The sequence below is a fragment of the Chiloscyllium plagiosum genome, unplaced genomic scaffold (genome assembly GCF_037043375.1).
Source record: "Chiloscyllium plagiosum isolate Xiang-an unplaced genomic scaffold, Cpla_swu_hap1 HiC_scaffold_36, whole genome shotgun sequence".
NCBI lineage: Eukaryota > Metazoa > Chordata > Chondrichthyes > Orectolobiformes > Hemiscylliidae > Chiloscyllium > Chiloscyllium plagiosum.
Window position 1 is genome coordinate 60,656,205 of NW_028270174.1, and position 26,985 is coordinate 60,683,189.

General features: G+C 43.0%; 1 pseudogene; it reads right to left on the reverse strand.

Annotated features, from left to right (window-relative positions):
* Positions 1-24,558: 24,558 nt before the first annotated feature.
* On the reverse strand, positions 24,559-25,437 carry LOC148139967 (uncharacterized; annotated as a pseudogene).
* Between the last annotated feature and the right edge of the window lie 1,548 nt (positions 25,438-26,985).

Here is a 26,985-nt window from a genome sequence, read left to right on the forward strand (position 1 = left end):
TAAATTGCCCGTAGTGTTAGGTGAAGGGGTAAATGTAGGGGAATGGGTCTGGGTGGGTTGCGCTTCGCAGGTCAGCGTGGACGTGTTGGGCCAAAGGGCCTGTTTCCAAACTGTAAGTAATCTCATCTAATCTCAACGTCAATGTCACCGTTTGGAAAACAAGTATATATATATTGTGGATGAGGTGAATGTTTTCTCTCTCAGCAAAAAGCTGCCAGGTGTATCCATGCTTTCTCACTATAGCAGGATTCCCGATGATGTACATGGCTCTGTGGGGTCCCCATGTTAATGAGGAGAGCTGGAGGAACTGAAGGTGCTCTCACCCCATTAATGTTACAGTGTGCCCATGCACAGTACATCAAGTTGGTGAATACCCCCTGTCCTGGCAGCAGTCACGGCCTCTTCATTCAGAAGCAGTCAGCCATTTCCATCTTCTTTCGGTCTCCATTTGGAAAGAAAGTACAGGGTCTCGGCCCTTGATACACGGCTCCAAACATCCTCCCCCTCACCACTCCCCACCGCCAACCAACTACATCAAAATATCCCGGGTGTTCTGAGAGTAGTAGGACCACTGGGAATGTCAGGGAGCAGACCATCAGGGAGATGGAGCAACACCTCCCATGACTGAATGGGTTAGAGTAAACCCTCCAGAACACACTGTATCTCTGTATTGAGTAATCCCTCTTCATTTCAGTAACATACTGCCTTCCATTCTTCCTGAAAAAGCTGGCAGGTTTTACATTCCGTTATATTCCACTTGGCAAAGTATTATTCATTGACTTTACCTGTCCATATCAATATTCAGACTTTCCACATTCTCTTGTTAATTTAATGTCTTGCTTACCTGAGTTTCATCACCAAACGTAATCACAGTACATCTGTTCTATCGTCCTGATCACTGATATCGATTATAAACAGTTGAGGACCCAGCACTGGTCACTGTGTGACTCCACTGGTTACGTTCTGTCAAACTGATTAAGACTGATTTACCCGGAGTGCCTGCTTCCTGATAGATAACCAGTCCTCCCCCGTTCCTGTGGAGCACAGTCGAAGGGCTGAATAAGATAGAGGAACAATCCAGCCCCTCAAGCCTGTTCAACCATTGTATTTTATCATGGCTGATGTCATCCCGGCTCAGTTCCATTTCCCAGTCTGCTCTCCACATCCCTTCATTTACTCAATATCCCAGCATCCCCTGCACACTAAGACAGTGAATTACACAGACTCACAACCCATTGAGAGAAGTAAGTTCTCTTCACCCCGTTTTAAATCTGCTCTGCCTAATCCTAAAACTATGATCTATTTTCTAATTTTCCCCAAATGAGGAAATATCCATTCCACACCGATATTGTCAATCACTTTTAACATTCTTCAGGCCTCAATGAGGTCTCCTCTCATTCTTCTAAACCAAGAGTGCATCGGCCTGAACTGCTCAAACTCGGATCAAAAGACAAATTCATCTCTGGAATCAATCTAATGTACTTGTTCTGAACTGCCTTCGTCGTAACAACATCCCTCCTGCAGTCAGGATAACAAACCTGTACACAGTACGTCAGTTACCGTCTCACTAATATCTTGCAGAATTGCAGTAATTCTTCCCTCCCTTTATAATCTATGCTTTCGCAAGTAAATGCTGAAATTGTACTTGATTTTCTCATTCCCTGCTGTACCTGCATGTGAGTTTTCTGTGGTCTGCACAAGGACACCCAGATCCCTCTGCACATAAGCACTCTGAAGTTCCTTTCCATTTCCATAATATGTTGGATTCTTCTGATCAAAATGGTTAATCCCATATTATCCGCGTTATCTTTCAGCTGCCAGATGTTGTCACATTCATCTAAACTGTTCATGCCCGTTTGTAAATTTTTTACATGTTCATTACATCAACCTACTTTTCCACTTGTTTTAGTGTCAGCTGAAAATGTGGCTGTAGTGTTTTCTCTCCTCTCATCCAAGTAATAAAATGGATGGTATATCTTTGGGTCATGTGGTCTGAACTCTATGCAACCCCAAAAGTTGCCAACCACAAACGAAATAACTATTCCATCTCTCTGCATTTTGTTGGATCACCAGCCCTCTATCCAGGTGAATAACCTACTCCCAAACCCATGTTCTCTTATTTTACAGCTTAATATTTTGTGCAGCGTTTAATCAATGCCTTTCCAAAGTCCAGGTATGTTTTTTTTCTCCAGGATCTCTAATGGCTACTTTTCTTGTTATATCTTTATAGTATTCGAGCAAACAAATGCTGAATGAAATGCTGATTCTGATGTATTCTGGTTTTACTTTACAAATCCGCTGTTGGTAATTAATTAATTATGGAGTTTCACAATTTCCCTTAATTCCCAACAGTTTGCTCTCAAACCTTTATTGACAAGTGAAGATGATTATCCTAATTCCTAACTTTTCTGTACACTCTACGTTCCCTTTCCATGTTCCTCTGTAAAGGTACAAAGCTTTAAAAAATCTGCTCCAATCGCTGTGTAATAGGCATGAGTGTCTGAATGGATTCTCTCAGTTCCTGACTTATACGCTCAATGGACTGAATGTCACCATGGTGTTTCTACATTATAGTCTCGGTGGACGGAATGTCCTGATTTACAGATTCAAAATCTGCTTCTCCTCCTCCTGATAATGCGTCAGAAGCTTGAGGGATTGTGGAATTTTCCTGTTGCTGTGCAACATTTTGAGGGGTTGAAAGTTCTCCTCATATTCCTTCACAACAGGCTCGAGATACTGAACAATGACCTCCTGCATTCCTGAAATGGGATCGAAGGAGTGATTTGTCTTCTATTCCCATACGGCAGACTCATGGGTAAATTACCTCCACCTTTCCGTAACAAGTCTCAAATAATTTGATCTCCTTCTTTAATTCTCGTGCTGAATGTCCTCCTGTTATTCTAGTGGACCAATCTCTTTCAGTTCCTGAGACTTGAGGAAGCTAAATGGACTGATCCTGTTGCTGCCTAACAGGATACTGGTGCCTCATGGCCTCCTCTGCGTGCAGTGTTATAGACTCGAGGGGATGATTGGCCTCCTCCTTTATCTGCATATAAGGATTCAGAGGTTGAATAACCTTGTCCTGTTCTGGTGTAACAGGTTCGAAGTCCTGAATACCCTTCTGCTGTTCCTGTTACAGGCTGGAGAACTGGAATTGGCTGTGGCATTGGCTTCTGTTGCTGACCCTTTCTGGTGTTCTACTTAAAACTAAGACTAGAGTTTCCATTCTTGTAAACTCTAATGCATATTTGATCAATGTGATATTCCTTTCCATGTAAGTTAACTGCAGGAATCAGTTGGAGGCAGCATCTCTGATCTGCTTCCAATATAGCAATATCCTTTCTTCAGTGAGGAGACTAAGTCTGTGCACACTACTCCAGATGTGATCTGATTAAGATCCTGTCCAGCATCAGCAAGACTTTACTAGTCTGCTGTAAGGTTAACACCCAGGTTAGAGCAGACTCAGCTGTCTGGGGGAATGCATAGCATTGTTGAAAATCATTGTCCTTCTCTACTCCACCAGCATAACGGGAGATCTAGTGGAAATGTCATAATAACACTTGAGAAGAATGAATAACGTGACGAGATTATCTCAACGTCCAAATAGGCTTCACCAAATATCTCAGCTGAATCTACCATTAATCTCCCAAGCGATGGCCACATCACTCAGATTCCACGGAATCTAATAAGGTGAAGCTTAGAAACAGCAAGAAGAAGCAAAGATTGATGGAAGTTATATGTCAAAGTGAAAGTTGCAATACAAATGTTGGGTATGTTATAAAACAGGAAATTATATATCCAAGTTTGTGGGTACCGCAGTAATAATGAACAGTTTCAAGCTACATCTAAACTGTGGTAAGCCACGTGAAAAATAAAGCTGGGAAAATGGATTTCATTAGCGTATTTGAAATGGTTTCCTTTAACAGTATGTTAAGCACTGAGTTAGAGGTGAGGCTATTTTGAAGTTGATGTTATGTGATCAGAAGAGCCAATTGAAAACCCTGCTGAAAAGGAGGTTTCGGGAATAGTAATTATAATTTATTGAATTTTATATGACGTCTGAATACAAACAGTTGTTTTTGAAATTGTAGTTATAAACCTGAGTCATGCAATTCACGAAAGTATGAGGGGCAAATTGGCTTCAGTGAATTGGAGATGTACATGAAAAAGATTTACTGTAAGACACACTTTGTTTGTTGTTTAAATAAACACTTTAAAATGTACAATACACACATGTCCACCACAGTTCAAACAGCAAAGAGGTAAGGTAACTTAACAATAGTTCACAAAAGAAGTTAAAGTTTGCATTACATCAAAGGAAGCAGCTCAGAAAATTGCCGGATATTGTTGTAAGCCATGGCTTCAGAGACATTTGAGGACCAATGAACTGATAATGAAATAAAAAAAAGAATGCAAACTAAAAAGAAACATTAGGATGACCAAACGCTTCTCTTGATACTTGATGGGAAAGTGAAGGCAGGGGCACGTGTGGAATCGGGAATATCCACACAAGATACTTCCTTGCAGAGAACGTGGAAATTACAGAGAAAATAAACAGCTACTTTCATGTCAATCTTATTAGAGGCAAGATTAACTGATGGTGAAACTCAATTTGTGTTATCCAGTGATTGACAAAATGAAAGGAGATCGCAGTGAAGTTTAGAAAGTTCACACAGAGAGACGGACTGACACAGGGGCAGGGAGATGTGCTGCCAGATGAGGTTAGGGAGAATCCCAAGACGTTCACCACGTCCATCAATCAGAACAGAATAACCAGGAAACAATTATGGCCCATTAGAGACCAAGGGAGCACTCTGTATGCGAACCTGGAGAACATTGATCGGTTCTTACATGAGAGCTCCATATCTGTTTTACTTGGGAGAAGGAGGATGCAGGGACAGAATTCAAGAAGATGGATTGGGAAGCTCTTGAACAGACTAATATAAGATGTGAGCAGGGATTGGAGGCTTCGGCTGGTACAAAATTGGATTGATTGCCAGGTCTGGATAAGTTGCATCACAGGCTGCTGTTAGACAAAAAGGACAAAAGGCTCTGACTCAAATTTTTAAGTCGAATCTGGCCATAGGGAAGTTACAGTTGCCAAATAACTGGAGGACAACTAATGTGGTCCCATTTTAGAGGAAGGATGGTGGAAACAGAACGGAAAACTGTAATTCAGTCAGTATTAGATCAGTATTAGGGCATGTACTGGAGAAAATAGGAAAGGAGGACATTTATCTCTATTTACAGAGGCAAGGTTTGATCAGAGGTAGTCAGCATGACATCATCAGAGGGAAGGTATACCAAGCGAATGCAATTGTATGTTTTCGAGCATGTTGTTCTTATGGTTTTTCATTAAGGCCTTTGACAATGCTCGATATGGGAAACTGTTTTTAAAAAGTCATGACATCAAGGGTAACTTCGTGAGTTATATCAAACATTGTCTTATTCGCAGGAGACAGAGGGCTGTGGAGGAAGGCTCTTTGTGTGACTGGAGACCAGTGTCCCCTAGTGTACTGTAGGAATCAGTGCAGTGTATCTTATTATTTGTGGTATTCATAAATGATCTAGATGTGAATGTGTTGGGGGTGAGGGGGGAGTGAGGGAGTTTGCTAATTACGTTTATATTTGACACAAAGATTGGCCACATGGTTGGCAGTGAGGAGGAAGGCGCTATGTTACAGGAAGATACGGATAGAATGGTGAGATGGTCAGATGGAATGTAACCCTGATAAACATGTAGTGATGTACTTTGGAAGGCAGAACCAAAAATTGGCAGTATACAATGAATGGCAGCACACTAGGAATCTGAGAGCGTCTTCCTCCACTGATTCCTGAATGTGACTGCACATAGGTTAGGGAAAAAGTGAGGACTGCAGATGTTTGAGATCAGAATCAAGAAGTGCAGTTCTGATAAAGCACAGTCGGTCAGGCAGCATCCAAGGAGCATGAGAGTCGATGTTTCGAGCATAAGCTTTTCATCAGGATTGGAGGCCACATTCCTGATGAAGAGCTTATTCTCGGAACGTCGACTTTCGTGCTTCTCGGATACTGGCTGATCTGCTGTGCTTTTCCAGCAATACTCTTTTTGACGAATGTTAATAGGTTTGTCAAGAAGGCAGAGAGAACCGTAGGCATAGCCTTCTTTAACCAACATATAAATTGTCAGAGCTATACAAATGTATGGTTAGGCTAAGATGGAATATTGTGTGTAGTTCTGGGAGCCATATTACAGGAAGGATGTGATTGTATCGGAGGGTGTACAGAGGAGAATCACCAGGATGCTCCCTACGATGGAGCATATCAGCTATGGAGAGAGGCTTGATAAGCTCCAGTTGTTTACTTTGGAGCAGAAAGGATGATGGAGAGGTGATTCAGCAGGATGTAATTACGACGGAGATTTTCAAAAATATTTTTGCTGTAGTCCCAAGCCTAGTGTGCAAAATCAAATCTTATGCGATTGTGCCAAATATTTGGACATGATTACAGAATGGGGCAGCTGGCAGGAAAGTTTCTGATTTTGATTTTATGACCAGTTGTATTTTCTAGGATAAATACAATAACATACAGTGAAAAGCTTTCACTTGTTGCCACATAGTGATGCCATTTTGAATAATTGAAGACAATGTAATAAACAGAGGATATAACTTGAAGAGAGTTGATGTGTTGTGACCCAGCTCCTCACCACCGACCACCCCTACAAGCCATCCCCTCCATGACAGCTTCATCCCCATCTACACCATACCCTAACAACATCGAAGTTGCTGATCCTCAGGTACGATGTTTGCCACTGGGCAGATACTCCTCAATCACCGGCTCATTGCCCCATGTGCCATCCCGTTCCAATGTCAGAAACATGTCTATTACTAGTGGGGCACACCTCATTGATGTTGCCATGATACCCTTCCACTATCCGTTTCATCACCACCAGTGCAGGACCCAATCAGCAACAAGTCTCCAATCCTCAGCAATCTCCGTTTGCTGCTGGGCCCTATCTCACCCTCTACTGATGTAGCAGCTGCCAATTCCAGGTCCTGTACTTGCTCCGGAATAGTAAGTAAGGACTCACTCTCCTCCGCACTGCGCTCAGATTGATGTCCAAATTCTGTGTCCAGCTTGAGGTCAGTAGGGTACAGAGAGAAAAGTGGGGGCGAAAATAAGAAAAAAGGAAGCAGGTCAGAGTGTACAAGCTCCAGCAAAGCAGCCCTTGGACCTGAAATACTGGCATAAAAGGATCGTTTTATTGGCGACGAAGGCTCGTGGAGTATCTGAGGAATATGTCCTTGGGTCCCAGCTATTCCCAAACATCTCAAATATTTGGTTGAAGTAATCAATTGCAATATATCTCAGTCTGCTATGGTAGAAATGCATTGAGGAGATTCTCGGTCATGATGAGAACGTGGAAGGCTCAATGTGTTTAATGACCCACTCCTTGCCTGATCTTTCTGTGCAGTCTGTGGGAAAGCTCTTTATATGTTGTCACATGGTCTCAGATGTTAGGAAGGAGGTGTCTGCAGTTTCGACAGGACTGTGTTTCCCATTCCCTTTTCTGATAACGAGGCTGGTGACGGATGTTCTGTCCGGTTTAAGACCACGGAGCAGTTTGATGTAATTGAGTGTCTTACTTGGCCGTTTCCGAGCCCATTGTAAAGATCATCACATGTCTGTGTGCCTGGAGTGACTTTTCCGCCACAAAAGGAAAGCACGGGAGATCCACTTCCTGAAAGTATGTTGGGGATGGAGATCTAAGTTTACAACCAACATTGGACACAAGATCACTATTACTGACACCAGATTTTAGATGCCGATATTTTTAAATTTGTTTTTAACTTCCACCAGCTGCCAGAGCATTACCCTGGTGTGGATTAGTAATCCAGTGACATTTCCACAACAGCATCATCTCCACATGGGGACCTATCGGAAACCACTCTGAGCAGGATAGAACTCCCACCAATTTGACTGTCATGATGGGATTGAGGAGGTGATATTGGTCATACTGTAATTAATCTCCTCATAAGGGACTTGTCATAGTAATTTTCCACATTTCTAAACAGATGTCAGAATTGGAACTGTAATGAAACAGCTTCCCCAGGGACACGGCTTGTTGTACATTGCCTGTGTCATATCTACTGAGTTCATATGTTTCCTCATGTCACATAAAGTGAATCAGATTGTTTAGAAACTGCCATCTGTGGTTCTGTGGGCATTCTGACGAGGTGAGGAGGATCGTAGACACAACACTTCTGGCTGAATATGGAGTAGACACTACATCCTTGTAATTTGTACTGATCCTAACTGTTCCATGAGATGGGGGCATGTGTAAAATCCTCTCCTGAAGTGAGTTGCTTAAACCGTTTATGACTGGATGTGGTAGGACTGCAGAGCTTCGATCTGATCAGTCAGCCTTGGGATCATTCCCACTCGCCATCAGATGTTAGTTCCACTGTTTGGAATGCAACCAGTCATGTGCGGTAGCCTTATGATTTGCCATCAGTTTTAGGGTTAGACATGGTTCTGACCCTGGCATTTTTACCCACACTCGTCACTGAACCATAGATCAGCTTCATGGTAATGGTAGAATGAGGGATGATCACGGTCAAAAACATACAGATTATGTTTAAATATGATTCTGCTTCTGTTGTTGCTGCGGTCTACAGCACCACATGGAATACACAGTTTGAGCTGTAATATCTCCAATACAGTTCTGCTACCTGTCCCCCAGTTCACACTGAGACGCCTTCACCCATCAGCCTCTACTCAGTGACCTGGTTTCTGATGTGGTAACACTTCCGTCTTTTTTTATTCTCGTTCAGCTGAAGGTCTCTCCATGGTATCACACTTACAAATTGTCTCATTCCCCAACACTCCTTCACATGTTCATCTGAATCCTTTCCCTTCTAGTATGTGCTACATTCTGTGTTTAGAGTGAATGCATCCCTCCCTCTGTTTCTCTCCCTGACTAAGACAGTAAGAGCTCTGTAGTGCCAGTGATACCAGGTTTATGTCATTTCAGAAGCAATGAATTTGTGGATCTTGTGTTATCTTTCACTTCCCGGTATGTAGCTGTCGAGGTTGGACAGGACGTTTTAGCAACGTTGACATATGTCTTTGAAACGTGTTGAAAAACAGAAATTGCTGGAGAAGTTAAGCACTTCTGGCAGTATTAGTGGAGTGAAAGTAGAGTTAATCATTTGTGTCCAGTCATCATTCTTCAAGGCTCAGTTTTATTTTTGTTCTGGTTTCAGATTTCCACTATCCACAGTTATTTGTTTAATTGAAAATGTGTTTTGTTCATTTCTGGAGAAACACAGCAGATCTGGCAGCATCTGTAGAGACAGACAAACAGAGTTAGCGTTTCAAGTCCATTGTGACATTTCTTCAGAACAGAAAAGGATTGGAAAATGAGCTTTTTAAGATCTTGACAGAGGTAGAGGAGGGGTGACAGGAAACAGACGGTGTGGAGGCGCAATGCCACTGACAAAAGGACTTTTGGTTGTGGTAAAAGAGAATCAAATGTAAAATGAACAAATATTAGATTGTGAAGGGAGGAAATGGGTTCCTGAATTAAGTTCAAGATAAACGATTCACAAGCAGGGCAAGTCCATTTGGAGAGCAGGAATGCATGAAGATTGGAGAACATCCATAATGGGATCAGGCTGTTGAAGTATGGAATTGAATATTAACTCCTTCAGGCTGTACGTACTAAAATGTAAAGTGAGGTGTTACTCGAGCTTGGGTTGTCCTTCATTGGAACATTGCAGCAGCTCAGGACCAAAATATTAGCATTAAACCAACGTAGGTTACTGAAATGGGAAACAATGAGAGGGTAAGGGCTCTTCTTACAGACCAAATGGGAGTGTTCCTCAATGCAGTCTCTGTTTGGTCTCCCCAATGTAAAGGAGATTGCATTGTGAGCAGCAATGAAAAGAAATTGGATTTAAAGAGTACAAGTGAAATGCTGCTTCATCTGGAATGTGTGTGTTGGGTTGTTAAGAAATGAGGAATGAGTCAGCGATCTTTTCAAATGTCCAAAATTATTTCTTCTTACGTGTTGACGACATATTTCCACAATTTGGAGAGAGTAAGTACTACAGGTGTGGGAGGCCAGAGTTAATAAACTTGGAGCTGGATAAACACAGCAGACCAGACAGAATCAGATGAGCAACAAAGGCAATATTTATATCTTCGACCTTACATCAAGACTGACGAGAGGGAGGGGAGCCCAGAAATGGAGTGATGGGATATGGAAGGGCGAAGTGTAGGTATGATGGTGGTAGGTACATGCAGGTATGAGGTTACTGTGATTGGTCAGTGGGAAGGCTGGAGCGGATATGTGAGTGAGAAGATGGACAGGTGGAATTGGTCAGGGAGAGGGGACATGGGATAAGGCTACATGTGGACGGAAATGTAGCTGCTGCAGTCAATACTGAGGGTGGGAATTCGGGTTGGTTCTTGCGTGCACAGCACTGAAGCTGTTTCAGCAGTACCTGATCCTGCACCTCCCGCTCACACCCCCCCCCCCCCCCCCCAGCTCCTCTCCAACGCTCGATGTGGTCTCCTCTTTATCAGGTAGAGGAAAAGGGAGACTCAGGGAAATATTCATGGAGCATCTGCTGTCTGCACGCTTTAACCAACCCAACATTCCAGTTGCCATCCATTTCATTCACTCCCCCCACCATGCTCATCTGGCAACAGGTCCATCTTTGGCCTCCTCCACTGTCAGATCGAGGCCAAACAGAAACTGGGGAACTCAACCTGATATTTCAGCTGGAGAACTTACAGCTCAATGGTCTCAATATTGATTTCCCCGGCTTCAAAATCTCTCCACCTACAGCCTTATCTCATGTTCCACCTTCCCTGACCTGACCTAAGCTGTTCATCTTCCCAATCGTATATCACTTGCACCCTTCCCACTGCTCAATCACAATATCCCCCTACTTTCATTCCCTATCGCCATCCCACCTACCCTTCTCCCAGCCCCACGCCCCTCTCTTTATTTACTTCCCGGCTCCCGTCCCCCTGCCACAATCCTGATGAAGTCTTTCAGCCTGAAACGTTGACGTTCCTGTTCCTAGGATGCTGTCTGACCTGCTGTGCTTTTTCAGCTTCATATGTATTGGCTACATAGTTGCACGTTGAGAACTCAGCAGCAACAGATTTTATTGTGCTCTTTATACTTTTTTTAGTCTGTTTACTGACAAGCTGATATCAACATTCTCATTCCAGGGTCAAGGAAACAGTATCTTTGTCAGTAATGCTCCTGTCTGCTTCGAACTGATTTCCTTTGTTTCAACCGTACTTTCAATTCTGCTGTTCGCAATGGCATTGAAAATTTAACTCTTGTTATGTTGTAGCTTAATCGCACCATGAACAATATACAGCACAACTTCCTTGTTCTTATACTCCACACATCTATTCATAAACCCAAGGATCCATTAAGTCCTTCTACACAACAGTTTCAACTTGCCTGACCATTTGTAACTTCCTGTCTTCTATGTGTCTCTCTCCTTAAATGGGGTGCTTTCAGGTACCAGTCCTCCCTCACCCCAAAGTATCATGAAAGATCGCCAGCAATGCCTCCACAATCACCTTTGATATCTCTTTAGAACTACGAGGTGTAGTCCAAGTGGTTTCGGTTATTGATCCAACTTCACCTTTCCCAGCACCTTCTTCTTACTGGTTGTCACTATACTCACCTCTATCCCTTCACTCCCTGGAAGTTCTGGCATTTTGCTGGTGTCTTCCACCGTGAAGACTGATGCAAAGTACCTATTCAATTCCTCTTTGCTTCCCATAACTATTCAAACCTCATTTTGGAACAGTCCTTTATTTATTATTCACTCTGTCTTCCCCTTCTTATGTACCTAAAAATCTCTTGTAATATTCTTTTACATGATTGACAATCGTAATATTATATTTCACCCGCTCCTCCCATTTGCTGTTATTAGCTATCCGTGCTGGAATTTGTAGGCTTCGTAATCCTTTGGATTCCCAATAATCTTCACCACATTGTGTGCATTTTCTTTTGTTTTTATGCTCTCCCTGAGTTCGTCTTCCGCTGAATATCGCTCTTCTTACCTGGGATAAATTTCTGATGTGCTGCTGAAGTATCTCCAGAAACCCCTGTCTTGCTGCTTCACAATCTTCCCGTGTTCAGCTCCCCTTCGAACTAACTCTGGCTAACTCCTCCCTCATATCTTTTAGTTACATTACTCAACTATAAGACATCTCATCAAGAAGTGGGCAATAGATGTAAACTGAAGGAGGGATGTTTCAAACATGGGACACGAAGAACGATAGGAGGATTTATTAACTAGATCAAAACAGAGCGCGAGATAGACAGAGAGAGAGAATATAGACGTGGAGATGTAAAAATAGAGAATTCCACATGATTGATGGAAGTAGATGCACTTCTGTATTTGGTTTGACAATTCCTGTGTGTTGTGGTCTTTTGTACAGTGCATGTGCAACAGATTAATATGTTGAAATGATGGGCCTGATGCCAGAACTTTTATCTCTATCAATATGACAGGCAGCATTTGTTTACAGAACCCAGCAGGCCAATGTATATGTTTCCCGGTAGAAAATTGATTAACTGAAATAAATTGGAAGATCAGAAGCAGGAATGTATAACATACATCCTGATAAAATTAGAGATTAGGTCTGGGAATGCAAGGAAGGGGCAGGAGGCAGAGGGGACGTTGAGAGAAGGGGAACATAACATCTCAGCTGAAAATTAAATAACATATTAATGTTTTATAAATTTTGTACATCGCATGCATCATTTTTGTTATCTATGTCTCTCTTGTTCATTCTGAATATGGGGCACACATATGAACAGTCTTATCTATCTACACACACACACACGTCAATCATTTTTCGGCCATTCCATTTCAAATTATCCTGTTTTGTTGACATTGTCACTTGCCATTCCTCCTTCCGAATATATTCCGTTTCTTTCTCTGCATTTTATTATATTCTGTCTGTCAAGAAGACATTGGGGACTGGGGGGATGTCAGTTTACTTCTCATAAGTCTCCACAGTCACTATCATCTATCCCTTTCTGTTTCTTCGCCGATGAAAAATACATACTGTGTCTGATCCTTGAATCCCAATCAACAGGTCATTTTTGTTTAGATTCCCTACAGTATAGAAACAGGCCCTTTAGCCCAACAAGTCCACACCGACCCTCCGAAGGGTAACGCACCCAGACCCATTCCCCTACCCTATATTCAATCCTGACACTATGGGCAATTTAGCATGGCCAATTCACCTAACCTGTACAGCTTTGGACTGTAGGAGGAAACCGGAGCACCCGGAGGAAATCCACGCAGACACGGGGAGAGCGTGCAAACTCCACACAGACAGTTGCCCAAGGCTGTTCAGGAAACAGAACATTCACTTTTGGGCTAGGGCTGCAACAAATCAAAAAAGGGAAAGGCAGAGAAACTGTGCAATAAGATGTTTGCACCATTATAAACAAATAATTGAATTACATTGTGTAAACGATACTTAACTGATAAGAGGTATGACAGTAAAATCCAGCGAAATCCATATTTCTGGTGTATGCTCAGGTCAGTTGTGCCCAGCGACAGTTTTTATATTGGAAGTTGTTGTGGTGAAGGAGACTTCAGTGTGGTAAAAACATCTCGATTGTCGCTGTGTACTGATGATTATTCAGGTAGGTTACTATCCTATAATCGCTCTTGTTAGTGTTCCTGGTGAGTTTATCTCTGTCGATTTACTAACCCTCTAACCCGTTGTCAACGTCATCGTTTTCATGTATATTTGTCAAAGATCCAAACTATTGTCTTCGCTTTCAATCACAAACTCCATTTCTATTCCATGAATTTCATATCCTTCGCTTTCAAACGTCTGAGGAGAAACAGAAGTGTCCATAACCACGATTACCCCATTTTGTCCTGAGCTGATTTATATCTCAATATTCCGTCTACCACAAAACCTGTCCCTCACCACCTTCACAATATCCTCAGTCTTCGGTTCTGCCTCATCGCTGTTTCCACACCTTTCCAGTTACAATTCTCTTCTGGCAACTCTTCTCATTACACATATTTTGATCAAAACTTTTTCTTACCTCGACCTGGACCTACGCCAGTGTGAGGTCAGTTGGATTCTAAAATGGGATGGTCACAGCTTTGTGTCAACTGTTTCAGTATAACTTGTAACCTCGCACGAGGGAGAACACTATGCTGTCAGTGACCAGGAAGTGACAGTTTCATTGAACTGTTTTGATTCTAGAACTTTCTCAGCAGGAGTGGGTGTCACGTCCATCATCTCCCAATTGCAGTGCTCCGATGCATTCACACAGTGAAGGAATCCATCTCTGCCTTCTGCTGAGGTAATACCTTTGCACTGTCTCCACAATGGAAGGTACCGAAAATCTTCCAGAAATACTATGGGACAGACTGACTGGTGAAAATAAGAAACTGTGCTTGATTAGATTTAATAAAGATAACTTAGTCAAAAAACTAATTAAATTAAAGGTTGGCAAGTTACTGCACTAAATGAGCTCCATCCCAGTGTTTTCAGGGAAGTGGCATTTCAGCTAGTGAAAGAGTTAGAGAGTCATACAGGACAGAAACAGACCCTTCGGTCCAACCAGTCCATGCTGACTATTCCAATTCCAAACTAACTTAGTCCCACCTGCCCGCGCTTGGCCCCTATCCCTCCAACCTTTCCTATTCATGCACTTATCCAAATGTCTTTTGAATGTTGTAATGACAAGAAAAAAGCATTGATTACCCTTCAAAATTATTTAGACTCTGGAATTTCGGGTTCCTGCAGACTCGAAAGTGGCTATTGTAATCTTAAATATGTAAAACTGGAGTGGGAGGGGAAACAAAAAAAAAATAAACGGGTACGTTGATATCACTCCTGAGGAAAATATTAGAACCTACTGTGAGAAATTTTATAACTCGACATTTGGGAAATCACGGTGTGACTTGGAAGAGTCAGCTTAGATTTAGAATCCGGTAACCATCGTTGAGAAATCTGTGAAGTTTGTGTTAGTTGATGCATCCACAAAAGAGAACTAGTGGGAGAGGTGTATTTGAATTTGCAGAATGTTTTTTGCATTGTTGCTAACAAGTAAACAAAGGAAGTTCGAGTAAATTGATAAGATGCGGACGGGGGCAACTGGATATACCACATGGATTGAGAATTGATCAGTGGAAGCAATACTGAGCTTCTTGTACTTTTATGGACCGAAGGCAGTTACTCATGGGATATCACATGTTTCAGTTTTTGAACCACAATAATTTGCAAGGCATAGAAATGATTTGGATGTGAGAAATAAACAGCATGCATCTCATTTTGTATTGTTTAAATGGTAAAAGCTTGAGAAGTGTTGTTTTTCAAAAGGACCTGAATGTCCTTGATCATAAGTCCCCAAAAATAGCACCTCCCTGGGTGTTAAGTATTGAACATCTTGTATGGTATGTTGCCCGTCATTGTATTATGATTCAAGTGATTAAGTAAAGCCGTCTTCCTGTATTAGTCGGGCCATTATGAGAGAGTATTTGGGGCACTGTGAACAGGTATGATCTCCTTTGTCAGGCATGATCTCACTAACACAGGCACAGCTCAAACAAATAACAACAGTCTAATCCATGAGATGATGACACCATGAGGAGACAGTGATGGAACTGAGTATTTAATCTGTAGTGCTATGAGATAAGGAGGGATGATTACGTTGAAACGTGAGGGTTAGCGACGATCACATATTTGTAAAAGAGACACTGTTTGGGTGAGAAATAATTCACCTATTAGATTTATTCTCACATGTGCCAAAGTCCAGTGAAAGCTTTATTTGCAAGCAGTACGGACAGATGACAGTAAGCAAGGGCACACAGATCATAGGGTGAAAAATAAACTTGACAGAGTAAGGCGTGCAGGTTACAATGCGCAGGATATTCAAAAACACGATCAACATGAAGAAGATCAGCATTAATTAGAGTTACAGAGCCCATTCATCAGTCTAATATAGTATTCCTAATACATTATAAGCCACAATGATCTCTCCCCACATTAATGTGCCGTCGGGATGAGGTCCTATAAGAAGAACTTAGGGAGTTAGGAACCAAGTTTTAAAAAAAGTAGTACCTCAGAGGTAGTAATCACAGGATAGCTAACAGTGTCAAGTGCTAGTCAGAGTATGAGTGATCGAATAATCAGGAAGAATGCTTGGCTTGAGAGATGGTGCAGAAGGGAGGGATTCAGATGTTTGTGACATTGGGACCGGTGCTGGGGGAGGTGGGACTACTACAAATTGAACGGTCTACATCTAGGTAGGACTGGAGCTAATGTCCTAGGGGGTGGTTTTGCTAACACTGTTGTGGAAGCTTAAACTAATGTGGCAGAGGATCGGGAAACAAATGAGGAGGTTGGTCAACAGAAAGGAGATAGTAACTAAAACCTAGGGAACCAGATAATGAAATCAGCACGGCTGAGGGTAAGAGGAAGCAGGAAGCGGAGAATGGACAGAGAAGGACTGGTAGTTTTAAAGCACGAAGTTTAGCAGTTAAGGCAGATGAACTTTGGGTTTAGAATCGTACCTGGGAATATAATGTTTTTGCTATGACTGAGACTTGGTTGAGGGAAAGTCCTGATTGGCAATTAAATATCCCAGGACATTAATGCCTCATGCGGGGTAGAGAGGAAGGTAAAGGCGGTGGAGGAGAAGAATTACTTTTCAAAGAAGATATCACAGCTGTGCTGAAGGAGGGCACCATGGAAGATTCGAGCAGTGAGGCAATATGGGCAGAACAAAGAAATAGAAAGGGTGCAGTAACAATTCTGGGATTGTACTACAGGCCTCCCAACACCTGTAGTGGTAAGAATATGCAGATAGATCACAGAAAGATGTAGGTGCAACAGGATGGTGGTGATAGATTTTAACTTTCCCAACATTGACAGTGATTCACTTAGTGTTAGAGGTCTAGATGGAGCAGAATTTGTAAGGACCGTCGAGGAGGGTTTTCTAAAGCAGCATATAAATGGTTAAACTCGGGAAGCGGCCATACTGACCTGGCGTTGGCAAATGAGCCCGCCCAGGCGGTTGAAGTTTCAGTACGGGATTACTTTGTGAATAATGATCACAATTCCATTACTTTTACAATAATCATGGACAAAGATGAGAGCGGTCCTAAAGGAAAAGTGTTAAACTGGCGGAAGGCTAAGTATAGCAAAATTCGGCAGGAGCTGGGAAACGGAAACGTTGAGTGGGAACAGCTGTTTCATGTGAAATCCACATTTGATATGTTGGAAGCTTTTCTCGACAGGTTACTTAGTGTTCAGGAGAGATATTTCCTGTGAAAATGATGGTTAGAAATGGCAAGGTTAGCAAACCATGGGTGACAACTGATAAAGTGAGCCTAGCTAAGAGTAAAAAGGATATGTACATAATGTCTAGGCGAATGGCGGTAGAGGAAGCCGTGGAAGAATATTGTGAAAGGGGTCATGAGGTATCCTTAGCGAACAGGATTAAGGAAAACCTTAAAGGATTTTCGTCACATATAAGGAGCAAGAGGGTAGCTAGAGAAAGGGTGGACACACTCAAGGACAACGCAGGAAAGATATGTTTGGAGCCAGAGAAAATGGGTGAGATTCTTAATGAGTAATTTGCATCGGTATTCACCAAGGAGAGGGGCATGGTAGATGTTGCGGTTAGGTATAGATCTTTCATTACTCTTGGTCAAGTTTGCGTAAGTAGGGAGGAAGTGTTGTGATTTTTAAAAGACATTAAGAAGGACAAGTCCCAAGGTCTGGATGGGATCTACCCGAGGTTACTGAGCGATGGGAGAGAGGAAATAGCTGAGGCTTTAACATATATATTTGCAGCTTCCTTGAACACGGGAGAAGTCCCTGGGGAATGGAGAATTGCTAATGGTGTCTCCTTGTTTAAGGAGTAATCTAGGTAATTACAGTCCTGTGAGCCTGACGTCAGTGGTAGGGAAGCTACTGGAGAAGATATAGAGGGATAGGGTATATACCCATTTGGAATAAAATAACTTCTCAGTACTAGGTAGCATGGTTTTGTGCAGGCACTGTAATGGCTTACAAACTTAATAGAATTGTTAGAAGAGGTGACAAAGTTGATTGATGAGGGAAGGAATATAGATGTTATACAGATGGACTTTAGTAAGGCGTTTGATAAATTTCTCCATGGGAAGCTGATGAAGAAGGTGAAGTTGCATGGGTGTTCGATCTAGATAGATAGAGGACTGGTTTGGCAACAGGAGACAAAGAGTAATAATGGAAAGGAGCTTCTCAAAATTGAGATCTTTGACCCTTGCTGGGACCATTGTTTTTTGTGGTATACATAAATTATTTGGAGGAAGATGTAGCTTGTTTCATTAGCAAATTTGCACGTGACACTAAGATTGGTGGAGTATCAGACAGTTAAGACGACTGTCCATGAATACAGCAGAAGAGAGATAGATTGGGGAGATGGGCACATACGTGACAGAGGGAGTTCAATCTGGACAAATGTGAGGCGACGCATTTTGGACGATCCAATCCAAGAACGAACCATACAGTAAATAGAAAAGTATTGAGGAAAATTGATGTACAGAGACATCTAGGTGTTCAGGTCCATTGTTCCCTGAAGGTGGCAAGGCAGATCAGTAGGGTGTACGGCATGGTTTCCTTCATTGGACCTGGTATTGAATATAAGAGTTGGCAGGTCATGTTACAGTTGTGTAAGACTTTAGTTCAAACACATTTTGGAATACTGCATGCAGTCTGGTCGCCACACTAGCAAAACGATGTCGATGCTTTAGAGAGGGTGCAGAGGAGGTTCACCAGGATGTTGCCTGGTATGAAAGGTGCCAGCCATGAAGAGAGATTGAACAAATTAGGATTATTTTCATTAGATAGACGGTGGTTGAGGGGGAACCTGATCCTTGGATGGCGAGGGATATTGAGGCTCTGGTAAGGACGTAAAGAAGGCATAATTTGGGTTTAAGATATCGGGCTGAAGTCAATCCTTAGATGACTACACAAAGTGTAGAAGAACCCTTAAGAGGGGAATCAGAAGCCCAAAAAAGGGCATGACCTCTCAGAAAAGGTGAAAGATAATCTCAAGAGGTTCTCTCCCCATATTAAGAGTAGAAGCGTGGCTCAGGAGAGAATAGGTTACCTTGCTTCCTTAAAGCACAAAAAAGTGAATAACTCCCTGGGCAAGAACATGTCCATCCTCGGATGTTATGGGAGGCTAGGGAAGAAATTGCAGGGGCCCTTGCACAGATTCTTGCTTCATCGTTTGCCACTGGAGTGGTTCCATTGTCTAAGAAAGATAGCAAAGACAAGCCAGGGAGCTCTTAGTCAGTAAGCGTAATATGAGTGCTAGGCAAGTTGTGGAGAGGATAATGAGAGACAGGCTGAACCAACATTTGGAAATTCAAGGTCTGATTAGAAGTAATCAGCATGGATTTGTGTGCGGGAAATCATGTCTGACAAATCTTTTAAATTGTTTCAAACAGATAACCGCGAGAATAGATAAGGGTAGGACAATGGATGATCTGTATACGGACTTTAGTAAGACTATTGACAAGGTCCCATAGGGGCAGGTTAGTCAATGAGTTTAGGTGACATGGGATCAGAGAGAGCTAGCTAATTGGATTCGAAATTGGCTCGATGGTAGGAAGCAGAGAGTGAAGGAAGACAATTTTTTTCTCAGACTGACGGCCTATAACTAATGGTGTGCCACAGTTGTCGGTGCTGAGACCTTTGTTATTTGCTATTTACAGAAACGTCCTGGATGTGAATGCACAAGGTATGATATGGACCATAAGACATGTGTGCAGAAATTGAAATAATTAGTCCATCGAGTCTGCTCCACTATTCAGTCATGGCTGGTATGTTTCTCAACCCCATTCATCAGTTTTCTTGCCATAGCCCTTGATCCCCTTGGCAATCAAGAACCTGTCCATCTCAGTCTTATATATACTCAGTAACCTGGCCTCCACAGCCTTCTGTGGCATTGAATTCCATGGATTCCCCAATCTCTGACTGAAGAAATTGCTCTTATCTCCGTTCTAAAAGCTGTTCCTTTTACTCTAAGGCTGTGCCCTCAGGTCCTAGTCTATCTTACCAATGGAAACATCTTCACAACATCTATCTGTCCAGACTATTCAGTATTCGGTATGTTTCAATTAGATCTCCCATCATCCTTGTAAAATCCATTGAGTATAGCTCCAGGTTCCTCAAAGATTCCTCATATGTTAAGCTTTTCATTCCTGGGACCATTCTCGTGAAACTCCTCTGAACACGTTCCAAGGTCAGTACATCTGTTCTGAGACATGGGGCCCAAAACTGCACAACATACTCCAAGTACTCCCAAGAAGGTTACTACGTTTATGGATGATACAAAGTTAGGAGGTATCGTTGATAGCAATGAACGTAATCAGAAATAATAGAGGGATTTTAATTTGATGGGGAAGTGAGCTGAGGATTGGAAACTGCAATTAAATACAGATAAATCGGAGGTGTCATACTTCGGAAAGTAACACAAAGATATTGCTTATACAGTAAATAGTCAGGTTCTGAGGAGTGTTGTGAAACAGAGGGACCTCGGACCATAAGTCCATATTTCATTAAAAGCAGCATCACGGGTAGACAAGGAAGTAAAGAAGGTATTTAGTATGCTGGCCTTCATCGTTCAAAGCAGTGAATGCAGGATTTGGGACACTATGTTACCATTCTGTAAGTCGTGGTGAGGCCACACTTGGAGTATTGTATACAGTTTTGGTCACCCTGTTAACCTGAAAAGAGGGCATAGAAGTTTGACAAGGATGTTGTCAGGACTAATAGCTTAGAGTTATAGGGAAGGGGTTGGCCAATTTCGGATATCATCCCTTGGAATGTAGGAGAATGATAGGGTGGCGTTCTGGAGATATATAATATCATGAAGGCCATAGATAGGATGAATGCATATAGTCATTTTCCCAGCGATGAGGGATTGAAAACTACAAGGTATAGGTTTAAGGTGAGAGGGGAAAGATTTAAGTAGGACCTGAGGGGCAACTTCTTAATGCATAGAGTGTTTTTAAATGGAATGAGCTGGCAGAAAGAAACTGGTTGAGGCAGGTACAATAGCAACATGTGAAAAAAATAATTAAATGTATAGATTCGAAGAGTCTAGCGTGATCTGGTTCAAATGTGGGCAACTGGAATTAGTTGAGTGGGCAGCATGGTCAGCACAGACCAGTTTGGGCCGAAGGGCCAGTTCCCATGCTCCATCACTCTATAACTCAATGACACTCCATTTAATAGTTTACTATCCTTCTGTGACAAACTTCCCATGACGCATGAAATACTGTTTGTAATGAAAGCTAGCAATTTGACGTCCCCTGTCTGTAACCCATTGCAGTCTTTCGACCATCACTTGGCATCTTACCCAATGACTATCTTGGTTATGAACGCACTGAACTCCAATCCAGTCAGTCTCTTCATCTAAAATCATTCACATAGATTGCAAATACTTGATTACCTCATACTGACTCCAGAGGCACTCCACCAATTTTCAAGTTTCCAACCTAAAAACAAATGTTTAAACCCTGTTATCTATTAGCTGAGAGTTTCCCAAGGCTCCCCTGTTTCTGTGTTATGATTTGGAGATGCCGGTGTTGGACTAGGGTGTACAAAGTTAAAAATCACACAACACCAGGTTATAGTCCAACAGGTTTAATGGAAGCACACTAGCTTTCGGAGTGACGCTCCTTCATCAGGGCCTCAACCGGGACCTTGGGTTCATGTCACATTACAGGTGATCACCATTGGACCACACACACACACCGACACACACAGATATTCCTACACACAACACTCTCACATACACACGGACAGAGGTACACATAGACGCACATACAGACACCCACACACACCCTTATAGACACACACACTCCCAAATTCACACATGCACCCCCTCATAGACTTAAGACACTCTGCACTCACTACACACACACACACTTTCTCACACTCACAACCCCCGCCCCAGACAGGCAGACACACACAGATAGACAAAGACCCACATGCACTAATGCACCGATCTTAACTAGCTGAATGGGATATTCCTCTCCCTCTGTAAAGCGTTAAGAGGTTGAGTAAGAGAACAACACATGAATGTGGAGTAGCGGGTGACCATTCAGCCCTTCGAGCCTGTTGCACCATTCAGAATGCTTATTGTAAATGTGAGTGTGGCTGAACATCGCTTTCCTGTCTGTTTTCTTGTTCATCAAAACCAGGTGGAAGCCTATCTTGAACGTTTTCAGTAAACCACTCCTCACTGCACATTAGGAATGAGAACACCATGGATCACACAATCCTAAACAGAAAGTCCATCCTTTATCTCAGCCTGAAGTGGCAATGCCTTATTCTCAAAGTCTGTTCACCTCAAACCAATCACAAGTCGTTTGGAATGTAACGCTATAACAATTAGGAAAAGATATAGAACATGCAACCGCTCAAACCTGACCACCTTTCCATTAACTCTCTTCAAACAAATACCTAGCAAATGCAGCCTCAACTGAACAGGCGGGAAGGCAATACCAGACAACACAGTACCATAAGAGCATAGGAAAATGGAACAAAAGGAGACAATTGAGATAACGTCTGCTGTGTAAGTTGAAAACAGCTGAAACATTTCTCAGAACTATTCTCCAGCTTTCCCCAACAGATTATTGGTCGCTTATTATTGAAAAATGTATCTATCTCTGTTTTAAAGAAACTACTGTGCCTGTCTGTGTGTGGGGTCGACTGGTCGCATTGTTTGCGATATTTATAAATGTGATTATTTATTGTCAATATAAAATACAGTGAAAAATATGTACAATTACCGAACACAGGCGCCATTCATCTTTACTTCGAATACACCAAGAACAAAAGTGAAAAAACGTTCACTTTTGCATTATCCGCTGTTACAGTCTCTTTCCGGGCTATACCAGCCGACACTATGTCACTGTCAGGGGGTCACTCTGTGCTACAGCAACCCACACCATGTTGCTGTCAGGGGGACGCTCCGGGCTACACCAGCCCACACCATGTTACCTTCAGGGGGACACTCCGGGCTACACCGGCCCACACCATGTTAGTGTCAGGGGGACACACTGTTTTACACCAGCCCACACCATGTCACTGTCAGGGGGCACTCTGTGCTACACCAGCCCACACCATGTCACTGTCAGGGGGACACTCTGGGCTACACCATCCCACACCATGTCACTCTCGGGGAACACTCTGTTCTACACCAGCCCACACCATGTCACTGTCAGGGGGACACTCCGTTCTACACCAGCCCATACCATGTCACTGTCAAGGGAACACTCTGGGCTACACCATCCCACGCCATGTCACTGTCAGGGGTCACTCTGTTCTAAACCAGCCCACACCATGTCACTGTCAGGGGGACACTCTGTTCTACACCAGCCCATACCATGTCACTGTCAAGGGAGCACTCTGGGCTACACCATCCCACACCATTTCACTGTCAGGGGGACACTCCGGGCTACACCAGCGCACACCACGTCACTGTCAAGGGAAAACTCTGGGCTATACCATCCCACACCATATTGCTCTCAAGGGGACACTCGTGGATATAATAGCTCACATCATCTCACCATGCAGTGTCTTCCATCATTTGATAGTCGAAGGTGCAGATGTTATCTACAAAAATGTGTAGGTTCGGTGAATTGGCCACGCTAAATTGCCCGTAGTGTTTGGTGAAGGGGTAAATGTAGGTGAATGGGTCTGGGTGGGTTGCGCTTCGGCGGGTTGGTGTGGACTTGTTGGGCCGAAGGGCCTGTTTCCACACTGTAAGTAATCAAAAAAAATCTACCTACTTGGTAATGTTCTCTATGAGGACAGTAATCCAAATCATACACTTGCCCTTTACTATGGAACAAACCGGACCCTCTTTGCTGTGTTAGTAATCGAGGGCATATCGGGTTTGCTGAGGAGATGGACGTGATTATAAGAGCATGTCCTTACCTCCTGCTAAGTCCAAGTGGTCTCCTTGCCCAAGCGGGTTAGACCATAAATAAGATAGTTTCAATTTTGATGGCTAATAATTCATGCAGATACTCCTCAGGAAAAGGTGCTAGGAAATATGTAAGCCAGAAACTGGGCTTTACTGTTACCCAAAGCCTTACCACCCCTCCAATGCACTCAGAATACAGATGAACCTGAATGTTTGGTCGGAAAACCCCAGCCCCATTCCTGGTAGATGGGCAGGGAACAGTAGTTATGAAAACTGCCCCTACAACTACAGCACAGGGATTACCTATTTCATTTAGGACAATGAAGTTAGTCACTTTGTCTTCGCTGAAGATAATAATATCCGGGTTTAGTATAGCTAATGGAGGGGGCTTCTCAATTACAAACAGGCCTGTCTTTGCGACTACCCTGAAAATATGGGTAGTCCATAGCTACAAAATATGGTCGCACTGCGGACTTAGGGTAAAAGCTGTTCGATAAAAAAGTGGTGGGTCTTTCAGTAAGAGATGTGATTATTGTCCCAGACTGGATCCTTCCATCCCACAATTAAGAAGATGGACGTGCTATTAGGCGTCTCATAGTAAGGTGTGTGCCATTACCAATATCACAAAGAGCCTGAATACCCGCAATAACAGAGACACACTCCTCCAGTTGGCAAATGCATGAGATGCGAGGTGCCACAGGGAAGCATTGGCGGTTGGTACATTGGACCAGGGCACATGGAATAAACATAGTCACATTCACAGAATTGCATCCCCATCCTGTACAGTTGTAACAAATTGGATAGACTTCCCCGGACTTATTAAAGGAATTCCACAGGCAACTAGCAGGTGGGGATAAGTAATTATCAAAGGAAACATTATAGCTGGTAACCACCTTACAGGTATTCCATACTCCGAAGTTGGGACTCAGGAGGGGGAAAGGGGTCAAAGGGTCCTTTGCTGATGTGAGGGCGTAACAAACCACTTCATGCTGGCCGAATATGTTATGATGACTTTGCAAAAGCAAATTGTTAGTGAAGGACGATATCTCCCTCTTTCTCTTTTACGACATGCCAATTTAGGCCACTTTGAGTAGAGGCAACGCTTACCAGGACCGCCCAAAGCACAACTGCAATCAAACTGGCACAAAACACCCTGACACGGTAAAGACCATTGAGACTTGTTCCGTAAATTAACTGTCCGATCTTCTTGGTGAAGTTGACCATTGTGGCAGTCATTCTTGGGAAAATTCCATTCATTGAAGGAATCAATTTCTCGGGACACATAAGCACATCTTTTTGGCATAAACGGTACACAGTTTCTCGTTGCTCAGGATCACACGGGTAGCAGCCCCCTCATCAGCACTAATTCCGCCGACAACGAGTCCACATAACAGGGTAAGCTCGATCTTCATCATAATGGTTGTTCTGCATCAAGGATTAGGATATGTAAAACAGAAGAAGAATTACTATTTGAAACATGCAGCTACATCATATTAGTTTGTTACCAACTGATTCCGGTTCCTCTCCCAGTTCCTCATCATCTCCATATCCAACATCACTCACCCCACCCCACAATGGACTCATCTGATGACCTTGGAATGATGGAGGTGAACCCAGGTGGAATGCACGGCGACTTTAACAGCAGTCGGGGTGGTGAGGAGACCCTGGAAGGGCCCTTGTCATTGAGGTTGGAGGCTGCGGCTTGTCCAATTCTTGATGAAAATGAAAGAGTCTGGTTCAACAGTTAGAACATAGTGGAGGGAGGGGAGTTTCTCATGAGCAGCACAGACCTTGGAGTGAAGACCTCACAAAACTTTGGTCAAAGAAAGAACACAGGAGGACGTATTCTCAGTCATGTAAACACAGGCATAGGGGAGGAAGCATCATTCCAAGGCGAGAGGACAGCTCGACTTTGGATGATTTCGGCTGGGCCAAGAGAGTTTTCCCCATATGAGTGGTGGAACAATACCAGAGGCACCAACATTACCCAGGAAAGACCTGTCTCAGTAGTCCATTTAGAAAGTTTAATTTTCAGACTCTGGCCACTATTCTTCAAAGAGCCCTGCAGCCAGTGGACAATAAGCACAATGAAGTTCGTGGTGAATCCCAAAATGAGAGCTTCATCCCTCATTAATACTTCCAATAAAATGAGGGCCATTGTCAGGAAGTAGAAAAACGGGAAGACCAAAGTGGGTAATAATCTCCTTGAGTAAAATATTGACACCAGTTTTAGCAGTAGTGTTGGAAGTGCGGTAAGCTTCAACCCATCTCGGGAAAATAAAATCAACAATGACCAAAACATACTTATAGCGCTGACACCTTTGCAACTCAATGAAGTCTTTAAACATCTTCAACAATTGGCATTAATTTGTCAGAGGCCGTTTCCCCCTTGTCAGCGCTTTCAGTCTGGCTCATCATGTTAGGCACATTGATAAGATGGCCGTGAGAGGCTGCTGTTGCGGCCTCATCAACAACACGTTTACCAATGACGACAGGGGATTGGCCAGTGGTATGCCAGTACCTGAAGAGGTCAATAAACCTGCATTCTTCCAGAATTGACCAAAACATTCACAACTCTGAAAGCTTATTGGGAGTCAGTGTAAATGACAACACGGAGGCCTGTCCCAAAGGCGCAGGCACAGATCAAGTAAAAAGGGCAGAAAGGGAATCTGAAAATAAGCTGATTCCAGGACGAAGCCATTATCATCAATTATTGTGTCGCATGAGAAGGGAGTACCTATATGGTCAGTAGAATAACTACCATCAGTGAAGATATTGATGCCAGTGTCCACGATGGGGGCATGGGAAAGATCTGGATTAATTTGGATGTCCTTATTGATGAGGAGAATTCAGTCATGATCTGGAGTGGGTAAGGGTGATGGGGGATGTGCAAGGAAATCGGCAGGACTAATGGTGGTACAATACCTAAAGGTCAGCCAGGGTTCTTTGAGCAGATAAACCTCCTAATGGTTTTGGCAACCAGCGGTCAA